The 23,426-nt window shown below is 37.8% G+C and overlaps 1 protein-coding gene across 1 annotated transcript in view; it reads left to right on the top strand.

The window, feature by feature from the left end:
• MALRD1 (MAM and LDL receptor class A domain containing 1) overlaps nucleotides 1-23,426 on the top strand; it is a 594,562-nt gene that overhangs the window by 556,389 nt on the left and 14,747 nt on the right.

The following is a 23,426-nucleotide window of genomic DNA, read 5'->3' as shown; positions in this document are numbered from 1 at the left end:
GACATGTGGTTATTTTTATACACCTAAAACATGCCAAACAATGTGGATACAAACTGAGAAGCAGTCTAGACCTAATGGAGTCTGTAATGTAGTGGGAAAAACAGACACAAAGCTACTAAGTGAAATACTGGTCTGTGCTAGAATGTACACAAGTATTAGTCAGTGTTTTCCAAAGAAATAGAAACAATGACTAGGTAGCTAGCTAGATATATTATTGTTTCTGTATGTGTGTATACATATATATGTCTATCTTTAAATATCTTATATAACATAATATATTAATACATTATCATTTACTATATAAATATTCTATTAATATATTACATTAATATATGTTAGATGTTATACATTGATGTAATATATTAAGACTTTTAAGAGTAACAGGTGTCTGCCCGGCTCAGTGGTTTGAGTGTCGTCCCATGTGGGGGGTGTGCAGGAGGCAGCAGATGGATATTTCTCTCTCACATCAATGTTTCTATCTCTCCCTAAAAAAAAGAGTAATGTGTATCAATATGTAAATAATGAGATATATAAACACTATCGTATCATTTAATATATAATATTAAGTATAAAAACTATACTTATTGGGATATTCATTAAATAATCATTGTTTTAAGTATATTAATAGTATATTTAATATAGTATACTGAGTAAGATAAATATTTATTTTAAGGAATTTGCTCATGCAGTTGAGGTTGGCAAGTTTGAAACTTGTTTAGCAGGCCGGCAAGTTGCAAATTCAAGTCAGAGGTGATGGTGCAGGCATGAGTCCAAAATCTGCCAGCACGCTCTCAGGCTGGAAATACAGGTAGGGTTTCTATGTTGCAGCCTTGAGGCGGAATTCCTTCTTATTTAGGAAACTTCAGTCTTTGTTGTCAAAGCCTTTAAATGCTTGAAGGAGGCCCACCCACTTAAGGAAGGTAATCTGCTTTACTTAAAGTCGGCTGATTGTAAATGGTAATCATACACCTACAAATACCTTTACAGCAACATCTAGACTAGTGTTTGAGCAAAGAACTGGCACCATAGTCTAGCCAAGTTGACACATAAAATTAATCATCACAATATGTGAACAAGTTGTCATATTAACACAACGAGCCAGAGTCCTTGGGGAGAACCCTAAATGTCACACCTTTTCCAGATTCCTGTTGGACAGCTTATGCCACTGGGGCTTTGGAGCGCCCTGGTGAGGCCAACGTTGGTGGCACTGTGCCACAGCCAGCCAGAGCCAACTCTCCTTTCTCCATTTCCACCACTCTTCAATACCATACTTCCCTTTTCTCGTAACTCTTCACCTTTTTTCTTTGCCAAATTCTATTTCTGTTTTCTCTTTTCCTATTTGTTCATCTCCTCTTAATATTTGCTCTGTCTCTCTGGCATTGAGAGACATACCTTCTTCGCATCCCTTACTGATGGTCTCAGGGTTCGCCTTCCTACTCTACCTATTCTCCATGAAGGATGTCATCTATTTCCAAGGTTTCAAATGTCATCTATACATAATGGCTTCAAATCATCTCTCTCTCTTACTGAAATTCTGCTTCATGCTCCAGATTCATGTCAGGCTTTCAATTATTTGCTAGACTTCTCCACTGAGTTTCTCTAGACACATTGACTTTAACATATATTAGTCCTCATCATTTCCATATCCTGGAAGCGACCTTTGAGATTCCCTAAATAAAGAATAACTTCATTATTTGAGAAGGAACACTTTGATATAGCTGCTTTTATCATCCCACCAGAACACACCTGAACCCTTATAACAACCCCTCTTGCACAAGGTGCACAAGAAATGGAGTAGAATTGGCTCCATTCTACAAATAAGAGACTCCCAGCATCATGCATTTTAAAGAACTGTCGAAGATTACCAGGAATTGGGGTCAGACACAACCCACTGAGGCTTGCTAATGGAAGCAGAACCATCCATACTACCATCAACCGACCTTTTATTTCTCCAGGCTATTAAGGAGAGGGCTGGAAAGAAAAGAGAAGAGGTCCTTGAAGCATGGTCTTTGGAGCAGTGCCGTGTTTGTAGTGAGACTTTACCTATTTCCCAATGAAGAAGGGAGGAAGGTTCCACCACCAGCACTAATCAAAGCAGCATGATGGAAGAGCCCCAAAATCTTAAAAGAAAAGCACCACTCAAGACTGTATCTTGGCCGGTTTGGCTCAGTGGTTGAAGCATCAGCCCGCAAACCAGAGAGTCCCAGGTTCGGTTCCTGCTAAGGGCATGTACCTCGGTTGCAGTGTGTCCCCGGCCCTGGTTGGGGTCGTGTGGGCAACCACTTGATGTGTCTCTCTCACATCGATTTTTCTCTCTCTCTCCCTCCCTCTCTCCTTCCTGCTGTATCTGAAGATAATGCAAAAATGTCCTCGGGTGAGGATTAATAAAAAAAAATTAAATTAAAAAATAAATTAAAATTTTTTTTTTTTAAAAGACTGTATCCTCAGTCTTTAGTGATCTCCTGAGCCACTCATTGCACATTGACCTAGAGGCCACAAGGTGAAGTTCCTCTTAGTAGGACTGAAGAGAGAGGAACCCCCTGTGAGGAACCAGGCTGGCCTCGGCCCAAACATGAGGCAGACCACAACCGTAGTCACCACCATTCACTATACCAGGGTCTACAGACTGGAGGATGCTTATCCGAGGCCTCGGAGACGTGTCAAGTGTGCGTGACACAGATAGGTCCAAGCAAGTCCTTTCGCAGATGCTTACATTTCATGTAATTTCTTCTCGATGTAGAAAGGCTCATTTGGCCTGCTGCTTCTCCTTTCTCATTCATTCATTCTCCTGTGTCCTCTTCTCTACCCATATCCATCCTAATTTTTATCAAAACAAGTTGCCTTTGGGAGAAGGGCAGGGGAATACCCTTGGCGACCAAATAGAGACATGATCTGAGAATAAATACAGTCCTCCAAATAAGAGTACAAGAAGATATTTGACATAAGCAATATTGAAAGGGGAACAGAAGGTACATCTTTGCCAAATTTCTCCTCTCTTCTTCTCTCTCTCTCTGGCCCCTCTCCCCTCCCCCACTCTCCTTTACCACTTAGACTTTAAAATCACATTAAATTGATATGATTGCCCTGGGACACATGTTAACATATCTATTTGAGTTGAACAATGAAATCAGCCTTTTTTGTCAAAATTATTTTAGAGAAAGCACAAGTGGCAGTGGTCAAAGACCACTACACCGAGTTTAATTTTCCACCCTCTCCACAGTGCCACACCCCTCCCTCGGGAGAAGTGTCACCATCCCCCAAAGCACAGGCCTGGCAGAGCTACCAGCCATATAAATTCATCTGTATTGTTGAAAGTATTACAGATGTTGGCATTTTTTCCCCCTTGACCCCCTCCTCCCTGCTCCTGCCTCCCACTCCCGCCTTCACCGCACTATTGTCTGTGTCCATTGGTTATGCATATACACATATACATTTTTTGGTTTATCTCCTCCCTACCCCACCCACTTCCCTTCCCTTGGAGGCCTGTCAGTCTCATATATTTTTCATGCCAGGCAAAAAAAATTCCTGGTATCCCTTCAGGGTTAGTTACTGAGCTGTCAAAATATTGATATCAAAATAAAGTACACACAGCTATAGCACTATTATTCAGTGTTATTACTTAACTATTTCCACTCCTTATCTTTATATCCCCAGTAGCTAGCATTATAAGCATAATTGGTATCCAATACATGACTATTGAAGACTATCTATACTTCATTGAATATTATCAATACTTCTGAGCATCATCAAAATCATTGTTTTTGCCTACTAATTACATTTAAATAAAAATATTGCACATCAAATTTCTTCAAAAATTTATTTGCATGAAATCATTTAAGCCATAAAGCAAACTAGAATGTTTGGCCAAGAGATGCATAAGTAAAACAACAATGAGTCACCTTGAAAATGCCAAAACTTGGAGGTACACAGGAGTTCATGTAAGCAGCAAATTCATCATCGTCTCTAAATAAACCTCAACCTGAAGATTTTTTATTAGATTTTGTAAAAAGAATCTGTAGCATAAGAGCTCCTCTAGTGACTTGAAAGAAACATTTTTTTTTTTAAACATAGGATGGAGCACTGTATGCACAGACAATATTAAGCACAACAATAAGCCTCTTCATGTTGTTTTGAGAGACTGGGTTTCCTAGATTGTATTGTACATTCTGTGACCTGTTAGCTACTTGTCACCTAATGTATTAGTGAGGCCACTTTGATTGCAGATAAAGAAAGTTAAATCAAAATAAAGAATTCTGTAAAAAAATGTGCATGTCTCCCAGAGTTCAGTGGTAGGAATGAAAGAGGTTGGACCTCAAAAAGGCCTGGAACCAGTGGAATTCTTCATCTGCCTCTCATCTGTGCTGCTGCTTCTTTTTTTAATCCCCACCTAAGGATATTTTTCTATTTATCTTCAGATAGAGTGGGAGAGGGAGAGAGAGAGAAACATCAACCTGAGAGGGACACATCAAATGGTTGGAATCTAACCCATGACTCGTTGGTCCACGGGCAGACGCTCTACCACTGAGCCAAACCGGCAAGGGCTCACCTGGGCTTCTTTTTTGCTTCTCTGCTTGGTGATTTTCTCTGAAGACATATTTCCTCTACCGACTGTTTATATAACAAAATGGTGTCTCTTAGAAAATGGATGCTAGGTGCTCATTAGATCTCATAACGTGGGGAGACTCAACATGTATTTTTTATCCTCATTCAGTATTCTAAAAGAAGACTTATCTGATTAGCCCACTTGGGTCAGGATCCCATATCTGGCCAAATCCATAATGGGTGAGATATGGGGTGAGGTCGGTAGTACAAACATGGCTGCAGAGACCCCATATCAAATCGATGCAGTGGTGGGGATGGGCTGTAAAAGGACTTACTGTGGAAATTCTCTGAAAGGCATCCACTACACCTGTCCCCAAGGTCCAGAATCCACCAGGCTTTCCCTCTGCAGGGTACTTCTGAAGAAGCAACAAACATGGCATCCTCCTGGAATTGTTTATATTAATAGAAAGCAGATCTGATTATCAAAATCTGTGCCTAGAAATCAAGATTAAAGGAGACAAAAAAATACAGATCTAGTCTTTCCTTACCAGCAGCCACATAATACCCACTGCTTTTCTAGTTTAGACTATATCATCTTTTTTTTTAAATTAAATTTATTGGGCTAACATTAGTTAATAAGATTATATATGTTTCTAGTATACATTTCTATGATACATAATCTGTGTATTGTATTAAGTGCCCACCACTCAAAGTCAAATCTCCTTCCATCATCATACATTTGACACCCTCTATTCTCCGCTATCCCTCCCCCCTTTCCCTCGGGTAATCACCTTACTGTTGTCTGTGCTTGCTTATGAGGTGTTTTTTTTTTTTTATTAATTTATTTTTGTTACAGAAGTTTCTCCTGTTTTTCCCCATTGACACCCTCCTCCCCATCCCCCCACCCCGACACCTGCTTTGTTGTCAGTGTCCATTGGTTATGCATACATGCATATAAGTTCTGTGGTTTATCTCTTTCTCCCCCCACCCTCTCCTCTGAGAGTTGTCAGTCTGTACCCTACTTCTCCATCTCTTGGTCTACCCTATTCCTCGAACTGTTATGTTCATTACATTCAACAAATAATTGAGATCATGAGGTATTTGTCTTTTTCTGCTTGGCTTGTTTTACTTAGGATAATACTTTCCAAGTCCCTCAATGTCATCTCAAAGGATAAGAGATCTTTCCTTCTTACAGCTGCATAGTACTCCATTGTGTATATGGCTTTTTTATCCATTCCACTACTGATGGACACTTGGGCTGTTTCCAGATCTTAGCTATTGTAAATAGTGCTGTTATGAACATAGGGGTACATATATTCTTTCTGATTGGTGTTTTAGGCTTCTTAGAGTATATTCCTAGAAGTGGGATCACTGGGTCCAATGGCAATTCAATTTTTAATTTTTTGAGGTAACACCATAGTATTTTCCACAGTGGCTGCACCAGTCTGCGTTCCCACCAGCAGTGTACTAGAGTCCCCTTTTCTCCACACCCTCATCAACACTTGTTGTTTGATGATTTCTTGATGGCGGCCATTCTGACAGGTGTGAGGTGATACCTCATTATTGTTTTAATTTGCATCTCTGTAATAATTAGTGAGGTTGAGCATTTCTTCATATGTCTCTTGGCCGTTTGTATGTCCTGTTTGAAGAGGTGTCTATTTAGCTCCTCTACCCATTTTTTAATTGGGTTCTTTGTCTTCCTTTTCTTGAGTTGTATGAGTACTCTATATATTTTGGAAATTAACCCTTTATCTGCTGTATCATTGGCAATGATGCACTCTCACAGAGTGTGTTGCCTTTCCATTTTGATGGTTGTTTCTTTTGCTGTGAAGAAGCTTTTTAGTTTGATGTAGACTCGTGTTCATTTTTTTCTCTCTTTTTGTTGCCTTAGGTGATGTATCAGTGAAAATTCTGCTGCATATGATGTCCGAAATTTTGTTGCCTAAATTTTCTTCTAGGATTTTTATGGATTCACGGGTCACATTCAAGTCTTATCCATTTTGAGTTTGTATTTGTGTATGGTGTAAGTTGGTGGTCTAGTTTCATTCTTTTGCATGTAACTGTCCAATTTTCCCACCACCATTTATTAAAGAGGCTGTCTTTACTCTGTTGTATGCTCTTGCCTCTTTTGTCAAATATTAATTGAGCATAATGTTTTGGGTCTATTTCTGGGTTCTCTGTTCTGTTCCACTGGTCTATATGCCTGTTCTTTTGCCAATTCCAGGCTGTTTTGATTACAGTAGTTTAGTAGTATAACCTGATATTCGGTATTGTGATCCTACCTACTTTGTCCTTCATTTTCAAGATTGCTGTGGCTATTCGGGGTCTTTTTTGATTCCATATGAACTTTTGAAGTATTTGCTCTAGTTCTGTGAAATATGTAGTTGGTATTTTGATGGGGATCGCATTGAATCTATAGATGGCTTTGGGTAATATGGACATTTTAATGATGTTAATTCTTCCAATCCATGAACAACGTATGTGCTTCCACTTTTTTATATCTTTCTCTATTTATTTTTTTAATGTCCTGTAGTTTTCTGCAAATAGGTCCTTTACTTCTTTGGTTAAGTTTATTCCTAGGTATCTTAATTTATTGCCGTGATGGTAAATGAGATTGTTTTTAAGTTTCTCTTTCTGTGACTTCATCATTGGTGTATAAGAATGCTGTCAATCTTGACATTACTTTTGTATCCTGTTACTTTGCCAAAGCCATTTATTAAGTCTAGTAGATTTTTGATGGAGTCTTTGGGGTTTTCTGTGTATAATATTATGGCATCTGCAAATAATGACAGTTTCACTTCCTCCTTTCCAATTTGGTTTGCTTTTATTTTTCTTCATGTCTGATTGCTGTGGCTAAGACTTCCAGTAATATGTTAAATAAGAATGGCTAAAGTGGGAATCTCTGTATTGTTCCTGTTCTTAAGGGAAATGCTTTATTTTTTGTCCATTGAATATGATGTTGGCTTTAGGTCTTTTATATATGACCTTTATTATGTCGAGACATGATCCCTCTATTCCCACATTGCTGAGTAGTTTTTATCAGAAAAGGGTGCTGGATTTTGTCAAAGGCTTTTTCAGCATCTATTAATATGATCATGTGGTTCTTATTCTTCATTTCATTTCATTTATGTGGTATATCATGTTTATTGATTTGCTAATATTGTACCAGCCTTGCATCCCTGGGATGAATCCCACTTGGTTATGGTGAATAATTTTTTTTGATGTATTGATGGATTCGATTTGCTACTGTTTTGTTCAGGATTTTGGCATCTATATTCATCAGGGATATTGGCGTGTAGTTTTCTTTTTTTGTAGTGTCTTTTCCTGGTTTTGGAATTAGAATTATGCTGGCCTCAAAAAACGAGTTTGGAAGTCTTCCTTCTTCTTTAATTTTTGGAGATAGTTTGAGAAGAATGGGTGTTAGTTCTTCTTTGAATGTTTAGTAAAATTCCCCTGTGAAGCCCTCCAGGTCTTGGCTTTTGTTTGCTGGGAGAGTCTTGATTACCTCTTCAATTCCCTTCGTTGTTATTGGTCTGCTCAAGTTTTCTATCTCTTCACGGTCCAGTTTTGGGAGACTGTGCTTCTAGAAATTTGTCCATTTCACTTAGATTGTCGAATTTGTTGCCATATAATTATTCATAGTATTTGTTAACGATCCTTCATATTTTTGTGGTGTCAGTTGTTTCTTCTCTTCTTTCATTTCTGATTTTGTGCATTTGGGTTCTCTCTCTGTGTTTCTTGGTGAGTCTAGCTATGGGTCCATCATTCTTGTTTATCTTTTCTAAAAACCAGATCTTTGTTTCATTTATCCTTTGAATTGTTTTTTGTTTTGTTTTGTTTTGTTTTTGTTTTATTTTTGTTTTGTTTTTTTGGTCTCTATGTCATTTATTTCTGCTCTGATCTTTACTATTTCCTTCCTTCTACTTGCTCTGGGGTTTTCTTTATATTTGCTTTCTAGTTCTTTAAGGTATGAGGTTAGATAGTCTATTAGAAATTTTTCTAGTTTCTTGAGGAATTCCTGTAGTGCTATGAACTTCCCTCTCAGAACTGCTTTCACTGGATCCCAGAGATTTTGTGTTGTATGTACATTTTCATAAGTTTCCAGGATGTTTTTAATTTCTTCCTTGATCTCCTCATTAACCCATTCATTGTTTAATAACATGCTATTTAGCCTCCATGTGTTCAAATGTCTTTGCATGTTCTTGTTGCAATTGATTTCTAGTTTCATGCCATTGTGATCTGAGAAGATGCTTGATATGATTTCAATCTTCTTGAACTTGTAGAGACTTAGTTTGTGTTCTAACATGTGGTCTATCTTAGAGAATATCCCATGTGCACTTGAGAAGAATGTGAATTATGTAGTTTTGGGGTATAATTCTCTGTAGATATCTATTAAATCCAATTGGTCTAGTGCTTCATTTAGAGTCTCTGTTTCCTTGCTAATTTTTTGTCTAGAGGATCTATCCAGTGAAGTCTGCAGGGTGTTGAAGTCCCCTGCTATGATTGTATTTCTGTCGATTTCTCCTTTGAAGTCCCCCAGAAGATTTTCCATATATTTTGGTGTTCCTATATCGGGTACATATATGTTTATCAAGGTTATATCTTCCTGTTGGATAGATCCTTTCAATATTATGTAGGGGCCTTCTTTGTCTCTATTTATAGTCTTCAGTTTGAAATCTGTTATATCAAATATGAGTATTGCTACCCCAGCTTTTTTTTTTTGCTTGGAAGATTTTTTTCATCCATTCACGTTCAACCTATGTGAGACTTTTGTTGTGAGGTGAGTCTCTTGTAAATAACATGTATATGAATCATGCTTTCCTGTCCAATCAGCTACTCTGTGTCTTTTTATGAGAGCAATCCATTTACATTTAAGGTGATTATTGATATGTACTTATTTATTGCCATTTTTGTTTAGTGTGGTTCTATTTTTATTCCTATTTTTCTACTAATAACAGCAGTCTTTTTAGCATATCTTGCAGTGCTGGTTTGGTGTTAATATATTCCCGTAGCCTTTTTTTGTCTGGGAAGCTCTTTATTTGACCTTCTATTTTGAATGCTAGCCTTGCTGGGTAAAGTAGTCTTGGATTCAGATCCTTGTTTTTCATAGCCTTGATTAATTCATGCCATTCCCTTCTGGCCTGTAGTATTTCTGTTGAGAAGTCAGCTGATAGCCTTATGGGGGTTCCTTTGTAGGTAACCTGTTGCTTATCTCTTTCTGCTTTTAGGATTCTCTCTTTGTCTTTCATTTTTGGCATTTTAATTACTATGTGTCTTGGTGTGGGCCTGTTTGGGTTCTTCTTACTTGGGGCTTTCTGTGCTTCTTGAACTTGAATGCCTTCTTCCTTTACCAAATTAGGGAAGTTTTCTGTCACTATTTCTTCAAATATATTCTCTAATCCTTGCTCATTTTATTCTACTTTGGGGACTCCTATGATGTGAATATTATTATGTTTCAAGTTGTCCTACAGTTCTCCTAAGCTATGTTCCTATTTTTCAATTGTTTTTTCCTTTTGTTTTTTTGACTGGTTGGTTTTTTTCTACCCTGTCTTCTAATTCACTTATCCAGTCCTCAGCTTCCTCTACTATGCTCTTTAGTCCTTCCAATATGTTCTTTATTTCTGCTATGTCATTCTTCATTTCTTCTTGGTGATTTTTCATTTCCAGTTGGTTGATTTACAATGTTTCTATGTCTTTACTCATGATGTTGATAGCCTTACTTATGCTGTTGAGCTTCCTCAAGATCATGGCTCTGAATTCTAGTCCTGTTTACTTGCTTAACTGCACCTCATTTATCTCATCTTGGGTAAAGGTCTCTTGTTTTTTCATTTGGGATTTGTTTTTTTGTTTCACTATTTTGGCTATCTCAGTGGGCTTTGGAGCCTGCCAAATTTTCCCTGTGGGTGTTGCTGTTCTGCTGTTTGTGGCTCCCTCTCCTGGGTTTGGATGAGCGTGAGAAGACCCACGTTAAACACCACTGTCAAGTCTTACTTTCCTGGGTAGATTTGCAAGCTCAGGAATGGTTTAGTTATCCTCTAGCTTTTTGCCTGGAGGCTATTAGCCATGGTTACTTGATGAGTCCTGGGTTCTCAGTTGAGTGAACAACTCCCTCAGGTATTTGGGGTAAGGGGATTTCCTGAGGGTGAGGCACATGCTGGTTGTTAATGAACCTCAATTTGCATTTCAATGGCCCACAGGGTGGGGTTAAATCTCCAAGGAAGGGGCCACTGCCTCTTCTCTGAGCCCAGGGAAGGAATAACATCACCATTGTCCTGCATTGCAGAAACTCAGCAAATGCTCTCAGCGCCCTCCAAATCCCAAGTGTCCCCACACAGTTCCAGTGCAGTCTGCCCTCCCTCTGCCAGAACCCAAGGTGAGTGGCTGTGGCTAATTTAGCGTCTGTCCCAGCTCTGCACTGTTGAGCTGCTTGGGAGTGTAACCCGAGGGTGCTGGTCAACCTAAGACCGCTGCTGTTCATGGGCTCCCAGCCTCCCTCTCGCGACTCCGCAATCCTACCAGAATCAATTCAGCGTCCCTGGTTATATGGTCCTCGCAAGCTGCTTTTCTGTTGCTTTTTCCCAACAATTTGTCTTTATTTTAGTTGTATTTCCAGTTTGGTCCTGGGAGACGGCCTGTGTAGTGTCCATTCACTCTGCCACCATTTTGTAATCTCTGTACTTATGAGTTTCTTGTGTGAATGAAACCATATGGTTCTTAGCTTTTTCTGACTGATCTATTTTGCTTAGCATGATATTCTCAAGGTTCATTCATGTTGTCACAAATGAAGGTATTTCATTTTTTCTTATAGCTGAATAGTATTCCATTGTGTATATGTACTACCACATCTTTATTTAATCATCTGTCAAAAGACACTTTGTCTCCATGTTTTAGCCACCGTGGATAATGCTGCAATAAATACAGGAGTGCATAGACCTTTCAAATAAATATTTTCTATTTCTTCACATAGATACCAAGACGAGGGGTTACTGAGTCATATGATAACTCTATTCTTAATATCTGAGGAACCTCCAAACTGTTTTCCACAGTGGCTGTACCAGTTTACATTTTCACCAGCAGTGAATGAGGGTTCCTTTTTCTCCACAACCTTTCCAACATCTGTTATTACTTATCTTGTTGATAATAGCATTCTAACTGGTGTGAGGTAGTATCTCATTGTGGTTTTGTTTTACATTTGCCTAATAGCTAGTGAAGTTGAGCATTTTTTAATGTATATGTTGGTCATTTCTGTCTTTTTGGGAGAAGTTAGATATGCCATCTTTGCCTGTGGTAAAGTTCTCAATAAACAGCTGCATTGTGGCACTTAACTCCTGAAGGTTAATTTAATAAATACACTAAAAAAAAAACTTTAAAAAGCAAACATTTTAGTTAGTTATGCTGACAAATAAGACATGTCTGTGTGAGGATTTTGGGGAGGGAAAGTTTAAATCAGGAAATTCTCTAAATAATTTTATAGGATGGTAAGTAAGTATGTGTTAACAGTAGAAAGATTGCTAAGTTGGAAATTATTAGACTCAAATGTAGTCTTGGGAATGCTTCATGGTTCAATTCCTCAAACATTTATGAAGCCTTCCTATGTGCTAGTCTTGAGAGATCTCAAAGATATATGAGATATCTCTGCTTTCTGACTCATTCATATTCAATTATAATATATGTTAGACTGATGAGTGTACTGGTAGAAATGTAAACCAAAATAATTTAGGGGTAAAATGGACGGACAGAATGATCAAAATAATTTTTTTTTTTTATTTCTGATAAGAAACAGAGGCAATCGAATGTCAAAAGCTGGACATGCTGCCCTATATAACCCTATTGGAGATACAGATGTTCTTGTTCTTGGAAATTCATGAATAAGTGGCCCTGGCCTCTAAATAAAGTATCTATCTCCATAATATAATCTCTCTACCAGAGCTTTTCCCACTGCCAACATCTTGTATAATGAATACGGTAGAGCTTTGGAGGCAGAAGTTTAGCCGTTCATGTGGTTTAGGATCCCTGGAGAGGCCTAACCTGGGCCCGGCAATGAATATGTATTCTTAGCAAAAATCACCTTGCTTTCTATATACCTCAAGGCGTTCAACTGTTTTTTGCAGCCAGAATATCACCAGTGAGCCTGTCCTGGTCCCAGAAATGAATACTCAGTCTTAGCAAACTGGAATTCTACTAGCGGCAATGACCACCATGGTCTCATGATGCTGGCAAACCTTTGGTCTGTCCGCATGTATATCTGCCCATAAACAGTCAAGCTGTTAAGATCCATGAGTTTAACTCCCCAGTCTCAGTCCCTTCGCATATAGTGACCATGTTCAGCTCATACTGCTAAGTGTTTACTTTGAGCAAGAAAAGAGAAATTGAGAAGAGGAATTCAAAATCTTCTCCTTAAAAATGGGATTGGACTTTCTCTCTTTCTACACCTTCTTCTCTCTTTTTTTTTTTAAATCCTCACCTGAGGATATTTTCCATTGATTTTTTAGATAGAGTGGGAGGAAGGGAGAAAGGGAGAGAGAGAGACATGTGTATGAAAGATACGCATCAATTGGTTGCCTCCCACATGATCCAACCTGGCCGAGGATCAAACCTGCGACTGAGGTACATGCTCTTGACAGGGAATCAGACTGAAGCTGATGCTCTAACTGCTGAGCCAAACCAGCCAGGGCTCTTATTCTCTGTTTTAAAGAAAAGTCTATGCAGCCTGTTACCTCATATCTTTTCCTTAATCCTCACCTTTGTCTTTCTGTCCTGAAATGGTGGAAAAAACTCATAAGAAAGGACTCAAAGGAAACAGAGTATTTTTCCCAAGCTGGTCACATGTCTGCTCCTCTCATATGAGTCCTACTTCCTACCCTGTGGCCAGGAATTTCATAAAGTCATAGCAACTCTTAGTCAAAGTTGAGTGAGTGGTGCACAGGTCAAGTCTTGGACTATCACATGGAGGCGGTACAATCCAGGGAGCCACCATCTGGACAGATAGATTAAGAGAGCTGCAAAGGGGGAGTAGTATTTGTATTGAGATTTAAAGGATGAAGAAACCAGACAGAGATGAGGAAAGAGGGTTTAAGAAAATGTGAAAAATCATGGTTTCAAAAATGTCTTGTACAGCTATAGAATATGAGAAGGAAAATAGCAAATTGTGCTTAAAAAGGGATGTTACAGATAAGTGGTTAAAGGATTTTGAATGCCTACTAAGGAGATTTCCATTCATTAAAAAAAAAAACAATTCCAGCCGGTGTGCTCAGTGGTGAGCATCAACCCATGCACCAAGAGGTTGCTGTTTCGATTCCTGGTCAGGGGACATGCCCAGGTTGTGGGCCCACATTCCCAGTGGGGGACATGCAGGAGGCAGCCAATCGATGTTCTCTCTCATTGATGTTTCTCTCTCTCTCTCCTTCTCCTTTCCTCTCTCTCTAAAATCAATAAAGAAAAAAATAGGGCTGAGTCCTGGCAACCTGTCCCCATATCTACTCTCCACCCTTCTCAACCAAACAGAATGGAGAAATGTAGAAGGTCAATCTGGAGACTTTACCTTTTCGGATTGCATTAACAATCTCCCTTATCATCTGAATTTATGTTATGTTTGGCCAAAGTGGGGCACATTGAGGGAGGAAAGAGAAGGCTGGTTATTTGTAATCCCATACCTCTCCTTGTTCCTCCTTCCCTCCTGGGGTGACAACAGGCCCGATGACATTGGTCCTGCTACTGCACTATCTCTTATTGTTTCTCTACATTCTGCCATAGCTTTGGAAATTGCCCCTTTATCAGACATTCCTCAAATTTTCCAACGTATTTCAGCTATTTCCTGTTAGGGTCTTAACTGATACAAGCCAGGAAAGGGTTTTAAACAAAAGATGACAAGGTCAAGCCTGTGTTCAAAATAAGAATAAAGAGCATGAGAATAGATTAAGAAAGATTAGGAGATTGGCAGTCTAGAGGACATATACTTGTTCAAGAGGTTTCAATGAGAGGTGAGACTTGAAACTGAACAATGATTATTGACCTAATATAGGAGGTGAGAAAAATTCAAGAGTCAAGTTGATTTGAGGGTATTATTCCTAAGCAACTGCATGGTTGATAATGCCACTAACAGAGATCCAAAACCCAGGAAGAAAGATAGGTTTCTTTTGGAAAATAGTGAAGAATATTATTTTAATATTTCACATTTTCTTATGTATAAAATAAGGAAACTTAATACAATCAATTTTCCCAAATTTCAATTATTTGTAGGCCATGCCCACAATTTAGGGCTTGACTATGTATTCTGTTTACTATTACTTTTATTTATCTTTAAATAGACTACAATTTTTACTTAGCCTTCTCTTAAGAAATAATCTGCATGAAAGCATAGGTTTAATGTGCCATTTTTGTTATACCTTTAATATAAAATGTAGCTATAAATTTAAAATGTTTGTGTTGCCTAAATTACTCGTTCTTATAACCATTGTTTCACCCACTATCTAATGGGAAATGATAATTAAATTATTTTAAAGTTATCTCCAAGCTCCAAAATTGCATGATTCAAATGGTATGTTGAGTTTGGTTCTTTGGGTCCTAAACATTCCCTGGTTATAATGTAAGCTGCATTCAGCTGTTAGGGTGCCTTCAATCAGAGCACTATCCTACTTGTATCTTTGCATTACAATTCCCTGAGACAGTTAAAGCTTATTTTAAAAAGTAAAACAGTGCCTATCCTGTAATTCAACATGAGACCAAACACTTGACAAATCTATCTGTTTGGTGGTCTTAACCACACAACTGACTGATGGTTAACAACAGTAGCATCGGGGGTATTCAGATATAATTCTATTCACTGATGACCCACTGGAAAGCAGGGGCAGCATGTTTGTTTATCTTGCATCTTGAGTAACACATGGTGTGCATCTCAAAAATAACATGTAGCGTAGATAAAAAATCAGATGCCAGAGATCTGTAGATTTGCAAAAGGACATCTAAGTCATGGATTTCAGGCTCTGTGAGCTGATTACGCTCAAGACATAAATGAGTAATGCCAACTGCCACTTTTCCAGAATAAAATGTCCAAAGGAAGGTATAAAAAACTTCCAGAAATGCTGGGCTTACTACTTTCTTCACCTTAAAAATAAAACATAAAAAAGATAAGACTTTCACAAAGGCTAACCACAGAAGTGGTGTCAGGGCCCTTTGAGGAGAAGTAACCATTCTTACCTAGGAGCTTCCAAAGCACTTTGTTATCAGCTTGCTTTTCACTCCTCACATTGACTTTTGGTTTGAAACTTCCCATAACAGATTTTGAGTCTTTTGATGGGAGGATTGTTGTTCTATTCATATTTATATCCCTAAATTCACAAATAGCAATTAGGAATTCATCTCAGTAAATATTTATTAAATCAAATTTTTCAGCTACGTACAGTAGGATGTTGGAGTCCAAATGAACAATTTATATTCCAAAACAATATTTTATTTGGCCTTAATGTTCTAGAATTTATTCTATTAGAATCCTCACAGATGATCCTAAAAGTTGAGCTATCATTGTTGGGTATTCTTGAAGCATTTCCACCCAGTTGACTGAACTTCATTCCATTCTGTGAACACTGAAAGGTAATCAAGGGGTATCAAATGATGCTACATGCATGACCCTTGCCAGATAGATGATTAGTTCCATGATGGGCTAAATATCAGTCCATAATCAGAAGCATATTAATAAAGAACATCAGAAAGTATCTAAATCTACAAATATAGGTATTCAAAATCTATGAAAGAAATTTAGCAACAAAAAACCTGGGCATTTCAAAAAGGTAAGAAACTGAATTTAGTTAAAAGAGTAACTGCGTTCACTTTCCCCCAAATTGTCCTCATACTAGACATTTAATTTAGATGTACACATGTATGACAGGTTTTGCCCTGAAACTTCTGAAAACATTGCTTGGCAACTATCAACCTAAGGTAATTACTAATTTTACTTATAAAGGTATTATTCCTCTCATTCTATTTTCTCGGAGAAGTCAATTCCAAATTAGTGTACAGATGAACTCTTTTCAAGAAAATCGCATTCATATTTATCAATAAAAAAAGTAGAAATTTTATGAATTTCAAAATTATTGGTGAATTTTACTAAATATCTAGTCATTTTTTTAAATAACAAATTCCCTGATTATTTAAAGAATATATTGTTTGACTAAACAAAATTAGTTTACATGCAATGTGTCGGGAATACGTGTCTTGAATAATGCCGGCTTCGTGTGGGATGGACTTGTGTGTGGTTTCAAATCTACTGTCATGGGACACAAACTCCAAATAGTGTAAGAAATGAAATCTACGCAAAAACTTTAAAGAGCACTTTATAACAGCCCCAAGTTTTAATTATTTGATCTGAAGATAGCTATATTTCCATTTCGAAACAGCTGGCTGTTTGGCAGAGATAGCTCCCAGGGCAGGATTCAATGCACTTTTCCCAGTTCACTGTAAGTCTTACATAGCAGAAAGACAGTATTTCAGGCCATAATATATTTCTGTGTTGCATTGTTTCCTTGTATCTAGCTGTCAGAGTAGATCAAAGTGTTGTAGGAAAATCAGAGTTGCTCCTTGAAAGAGGTAACCTGTTTAAATGAGGAAGGACAAGAAGGCAGTAAAGATAAGTGAGATGCGTCATATAGCTCTACCAAATACATTCAGCAACTTTGACTGGAGAATCAGGATTCTAAATGTTGTTCTTTATCAGCGTTACTAGACGAGAGGGAATTTGCATGGGGGAGGATGGGAGCAGCTTCATATTTTTCTTCAGTAACTGCTTTGTTATCCTGATAGATTCTTTTCTGCTTTCAAATCATATTTCACAGGATTTTTCTTTAAAAGCATCCTTAGGGACACTCCTACGAGTTCAACAGTATGTTTACTATGTTGGAATTTCTTGCTCACTAATGAATCAAAGGACGGATTAGCAACAGAACTTATATAAAGAGCTTATTTTCATCTTTGTGGAAAAAACCACATAAGTCAGAATCTCTTCTTAGTGATTCATTCATGTATATTTTGGCAACCATTTATTAAGCACCTATTATGTGCTAGGCACTGTGTATTCAGGGACTGAGAATATGAAAATAAATAATACTTTACACTCTGGTGAGAAGGCATATAGAAAAGCAAATAATATCAGTTCTTCAACAAGCGTATTTTTTTTTCTGTTCATTCTCACCCGAGGATATTTTTTCTATTCATTTTTATTTTTTAGAGAGAGTGGAAGAAAGGGAGTGAGGGAGAGAGAGAGAGAGAGAGAGAGAGAGAGAGAGAGAGAGGAACATTATTTGATTGCTTCCTGCATGTGTCCCAACCAGGGCAGGGGATTGAGTCTGCAACCCAGGCTATGTGCCCTTGACTGGAGATCCAACCTGAGAGCCTTCGTGAGAGGGCAGACACTCTAGCCACTGAGCAACACTGGCCAGGGCAATAAGCATATCTTAATAAGCACATACAGTTGCTTCCTATGAAGCACAAGGGAAACACGGGTCAAGGAGAGGCCAATTTTACCTTGGGGGTGGAAGCAATACCATGGCGCAGTTGAACAAGGGGTTGGCAAGGATGTGCTGCATCACGCAGGTCTGAATTCCTGGGCTGACATCCACCAGATGAAAAGGAGGACCCGCACTCCACCAAGAAGGCAGAGCACTTGTGTACAGACACAAGTTGTGACAGAGAGGGACGTGGTTAGTATGAATAAAACAGAGGGCAGGTCAGAGAAAAGGAGGGAAACACACTGGATATCAACAGGGAGAGGTCATTTTTAATAAATCTACATGGAGATCTACCCGTGTGCTTGTGCACTTATAATTTGCTGTTGTTTTAAAAATGGGTTGTTTTAAAAATGATAAGAAAATACAACTTTATTTCTTAAGTTTTTTAAGTATTAAAACTGAATTTATCAATAGATCCAAGAGAGCACTCACTACAAATTTAAATTCAAAATAGGTTCTATTGAAAGGAATTTGTGAATATTTGAGAGGCATGACAAAACAAGTCCATTTTTTTGCCTAGCCGGTGTGGCTCAGTGGTTGAGCATCGACCCATGTACTAAGAGGTCGCTGGTTTGATTCCCAGTCAGGGTACATGCCCAGGTTGTGGGACAAATCCCCAGTGGGGGGCATGCAGGAGGTGGCCCATTGATGTTCTCTCTCATCAATGTTTCTATCTCTCTCTCCCTCTCCCTTCCTCTGTCTCTAAAAAAAAAAAAAAAAAAATCAATAAAGTAAAAAACAAAACAAAAAAAAAACTTCAATTCCATTTTTTAAGACAGATTCTCTTATAGTGTTGTCAACTTTAAAATCATCTAACAATGCCCGGCCTGTATGGCTCAGTGGATTGAGCATTGTCCCATGGACTGAGAGGTTCTGGTTCAATTCCTAGTCAGGGCACATGCCCGGGTTGCTGTCTCGATGCTCCATGGAAGTCAGGCAGGAGACAGCCTATCGATGTTTCTCTCTCACACTGATGTTTTTATCTCTCTCTCCCTTCTTTTCTCTAAAAAAAAATCAATAAAAATATATTAAATCATCTAACAAGGTTTAGAAAGAACCAAGTTGATAAATGATTGCTAAGGGAAATCACCAAGTCTGATAATCAGCTTCAACACTGCAATCTATTTCAGTCAAACAGATTATGTGTCTAAGAGAATTCAAGAAGGAAATTAGAGTGAGTTTTCATAGAGAGCAATTTACATGGGAAAAACATTTTGTTCTGATCAGAGGAAGTGATATAATCCTGGCCCTCTTCAACAATGGGACTTTGAGGTATCACATTCACAGAGAGGAAAGAAAAGAGAAGAATATTTTCAGGGTAGGTAGCTAGCAAAACGTTATTGAGGGAAAAGAAGTTATCCAAGCAAATGAGTATTCACTCATACATGGACACCCTGTGTTTGTAGAGAAGAGCCATTCAAACTATTTGTGGTGAGGGACCAGCTCTGTTTGGTTTATTGTTTTCAGTCCATCCTTACAGAATCCTCACATAATTCTATAAGGATTATTTGAAAAATGAAACTAAAAGATATAAAATACTAGGCCAAATCGCTTATTCTTAGCCACAATAGACATACATTTACTCTGTCAGATTGCTACAAATGTTTCTAAACACTGGTTCTCAATGTAGGTATTTATCTCATCGTGGACCAATAAACAGAATAAGACCAAATCATAAATAAGTCACACTCTGAGTGGCTCTGTAATAGAGTATATGACACATACTTGGGACACAGTAGTAATGTTTCCTGAAGAAATTGTAAAATAAAGATTTTAGCTCTGCCCAGAGGAAGTTAACATTCAAGTGGGAGAGACATGAATGTAAAGAAATAAATGCAACTAAGTCCATTTTCTAGACAGATTCTTACATAAAGTTTTCAACTTCAAACTGTCAAAAAGACGGAACAATGAAGCGAGTTGCGAGGTGATTGCTGCTGCAAATCACAAAGGCTGATCAGTACCTTCAATATTGCAATCAGTTTTCAACAAAGAGATTATGCGTCTAAGAGAATTCAATAAGGAAATTAGAGTGAGTTTTCATACAGAGCAATTTACATGGGAAAATATTTCATTCTAATTTAAAGAAAGTACTGTATGTCCTGAGAGTAAAAGGTGCAGTGCCCCGAGGAGCATCCAGGGAAGAAGGTGGTGCGTCTCGCTTCGGAGCTAGCGAACGTTCTGGGTGACGAGGAGCACGTTTAAGAGCAACCGCGGGAGTTATGGAAAAACATGAACCATCCCAAAATTTGTAACTAGTGTAGCAAGACTGCAGGTGGACTTTGGGAAGAAATATTAAAAGAGGCGTCTCGGGAAACGTGTGGAAAGTGCAGATGGGGAAGGATGTGAATCTCCTTTTAGGCAAATGATTTAGAAGGAGGAAGGGCAGGGTGGACTGAGGAGCTCAAGCAGGGGCAGTGCCTGGTGATCTTTCCGCAACTGTAACATCCCTACCCCGAGATTCTGATACACAAGCTCATGAATAGAATTTGGAAAATACAACAAAGTACCAGAAGGTAATGTAAAACTATACTTAATGTTCATCACCCAGATATACATACTGTTATCATTTTGATGTATCTTCTTGCAAATTTTTATCATTGTGCATACTCACACACACGCGCACACACACACGCACATTCTCTTTCTTTCTTTCTTTCTTTCTTTCTTTCTTTCTTTCTTTCTTTCTTTCTTTCTTTCTTTCTTTCTTATCTGTCTTTCTGTCTTTCTTATCTGTCTTTCTTACTTTATTTATTTTTATCCTCACCCAAGGACATTTCTGCATTTATCTTCAGATAGAGTGAAAGGGAGAGAGGGAGGAAGAGAGAGAAACATCGATGTAAGAGAGACACATGGACTGGTTGCCACCCACACAACCCCAACCGGGGCCGGGGACAAACTGCAACCCAGGTACGTGCGCTTAGTGGGAACCAAACCCGGCCTCTCTGGTCCGGAGGCCAATGCTCTAACCACTGAGCCAAACTGGCCAAGGAACGCACATTCTTTTTATCTTGAAATCTGAATTATTGTCTATGAAAATTTTCTCCTTATTTTCCTATATGGATCATTCTCACAATTTTTTCTTTTCCAGATACCTTCATACCTTTGAAATTATTGAGGACCCCAAAGAGTTGTTTTAAAATGTGATAACTTTGAAACTTTATCATATTAAAAATTAAATCTAAGAAATATTTACAATTGTAGTTATCCATTTATTTTTATATAATAAATCCACATGGTAACAAACAACAATTGTAAAAATGTAATATTTCATATATAAAAATACATTATATAAATATAGGTAAAATATAAAAACATTTTATGAGAAATGACCTTTACCCACTGTAGAATTTTGAGGTATTTCATTCAAAGAAAAGAAAACAAAGTATTTTCAGAAGAGTTAGATAGCAAAAACTTATACTTAAGTCCTGGCTGGTTTGGCTCAGCAGTTAGAGCACTGGTCTGTGGTCCAGAGAGGCCCGGGTTCAGTTCCCACTAAGGGCGCGTACCTTGGGTACAGTTTGTCCCCGGCCCTGGTTGGGTTGTGCGGGTGGCAACCACTCGATGTGTCCCTTTCACGTCGATGTTTCTCTTTCTCTCTTCCTCTCTCGCTGTCCCTCTGTGTCTGAACAAAAAATAAAAAAATGTCCTCGGGTGAGGATAAAAAAAAAAACAAAGAAAAGTATACATTAGCTAGAAAAAGTAGTTACTGATATTTGAAGACCCAGTGCTTAGTAGAACAGATAATTAATTAAGTTAAAATGAAATTTCAATGAAGGTTGATACTAGGTATCATATCTACTTTTGCATTAAAACCTTTGCTTTATTATTTAACTGAAGCATAAAAAAGTTTAACTTTGCATAGATAGATATTTTGAAAAGGGAAGTATATTTTCATAAAATTTCAGGTAATCATAGATATTTTTATACTACCCTAAACTTGACATTGTGGTAGTTTCTTAACATGTAGTTGTAATGTGGAATCTGAAACTGCACCAATAAAAGTGTTGTACTGTTACATTAGGAATTTATTGGTCTACCTTTCACTTTGAATGGATTATTTATCCATGTGTGATTTTCTGCCATCATGCATTTTTCATTTAGAAAATATTGGTTTGGTGAATTATGTAGCTTGTCAAATTTGGAAACATTTTATGATGCAATATAACAAAAGTATCTCATCAGAAAATTCTTTAAAGTTTGGAAAGTTGTGGTGCTCATGGTGAACAACATAAGCTTTTTTGAAATTCTAATTTTTGTTTGAAAGGTCAAATTTTATTATTTGCAAGAGATATTGTGATGTGTTTTATTTTATGTTAAGCAGCCTTGCTCCATTCATTGTTAAGCTAACATCTGCCAAATTTCCTAGTCTTAATGACCAGGGTTTGGCTATACATTGTTTCAAATAAAAATGTTGTTTCATGAAAATAGTGGTTACTTTAGCAAGCAACTCAAATTCACAGTGCTTTTCTACAGTCAACATGCATTTCAATATGACACAATAGTGTCTTATACATATTGAAGAATATTGAAAAGACTTGAACTGAGGAACTGAGTTTTAATATAATTAATAAATTTTTCTGCTTCCTCAAGGACATTTTGAAGTGGTATTGACTTTTTAAAAATTGTACTGCAAGCACATGGTGGTTAAGAATATAATGTATAATTCAGTAGCATTGTCTATTTCTGCTAAGGGACCATCCATTTTTATTTTTATTTATTATTATTTAAAATTTTATTTATGTATTTTGTTTCATCACCATTTACCCCCTCCATACCCTCTTCTACCCCCCACTCCCTTTCCCCCACCCCCACCCCTGCAATCACCACTCTGTTGTCCCTGTCAATGAATTCTTTCTCTTTTTTGTCTTTTTTGCTCAGTCCCTCCACCACCCCAGGATCCCCAACAGCTGTCAGCCTGCTCTCTATCTGTGAATCTGTCTCTATTTTGCTTAGTTCAGTTTGTTCATTAGATTCCACATATGAGTGAAATTATATGGTAATTGTCTTTCTCTGACTGGCTTATATCAATTAGCATAATATTCCCCAGGCCCATCCATCACAAAGGGTAAAATTTCCTTCTTTTTTACAGCCAAGTAGTTATTCTACTGTGTAAATGTACCATAGCTATATTGTCTGGACATCTTCTGATGGATACTTGGGCTATCTCCAAATGTTGGCTATTTTAAATAACATTGTAATGAACATAGGGGTGAATATATTTTTTTTCAAATTAGTGTTTTGGGTTTCATCAAAACACTAATAAATTCCCAGAAGTGGAATCACTGGGTCATAAGGCAGTTCCGTTTTCCATTTTTTGAGGTAACTCCGTACTGCTTCTACAAAGGATGCTCCAATCTGAAGTTACTCATTATTGTACTTGCACCA

This window comes from Molossus molossus, unplaced genomic scaffold (genome assembly GCF_014108415.1).
Source record: "Molossus molossus isolate mMolMol1 unplaced genomic scaffold, mMolMol1.p scaffold_m16_p_1, whole genome shotgun sequence".
In the NCBI taxonomy this organism is placed as follows: domain Eukaryota; kingdom Metazoa; phylum Chordata; class Mammalia; order Chiroptera; family Molossidae; genus Molossus; species Molossus molossus.
Note: the sequence above shows the minus strand (reverse complement) of the source record. Positions and strands in the feature narration are given on the sequence as shown.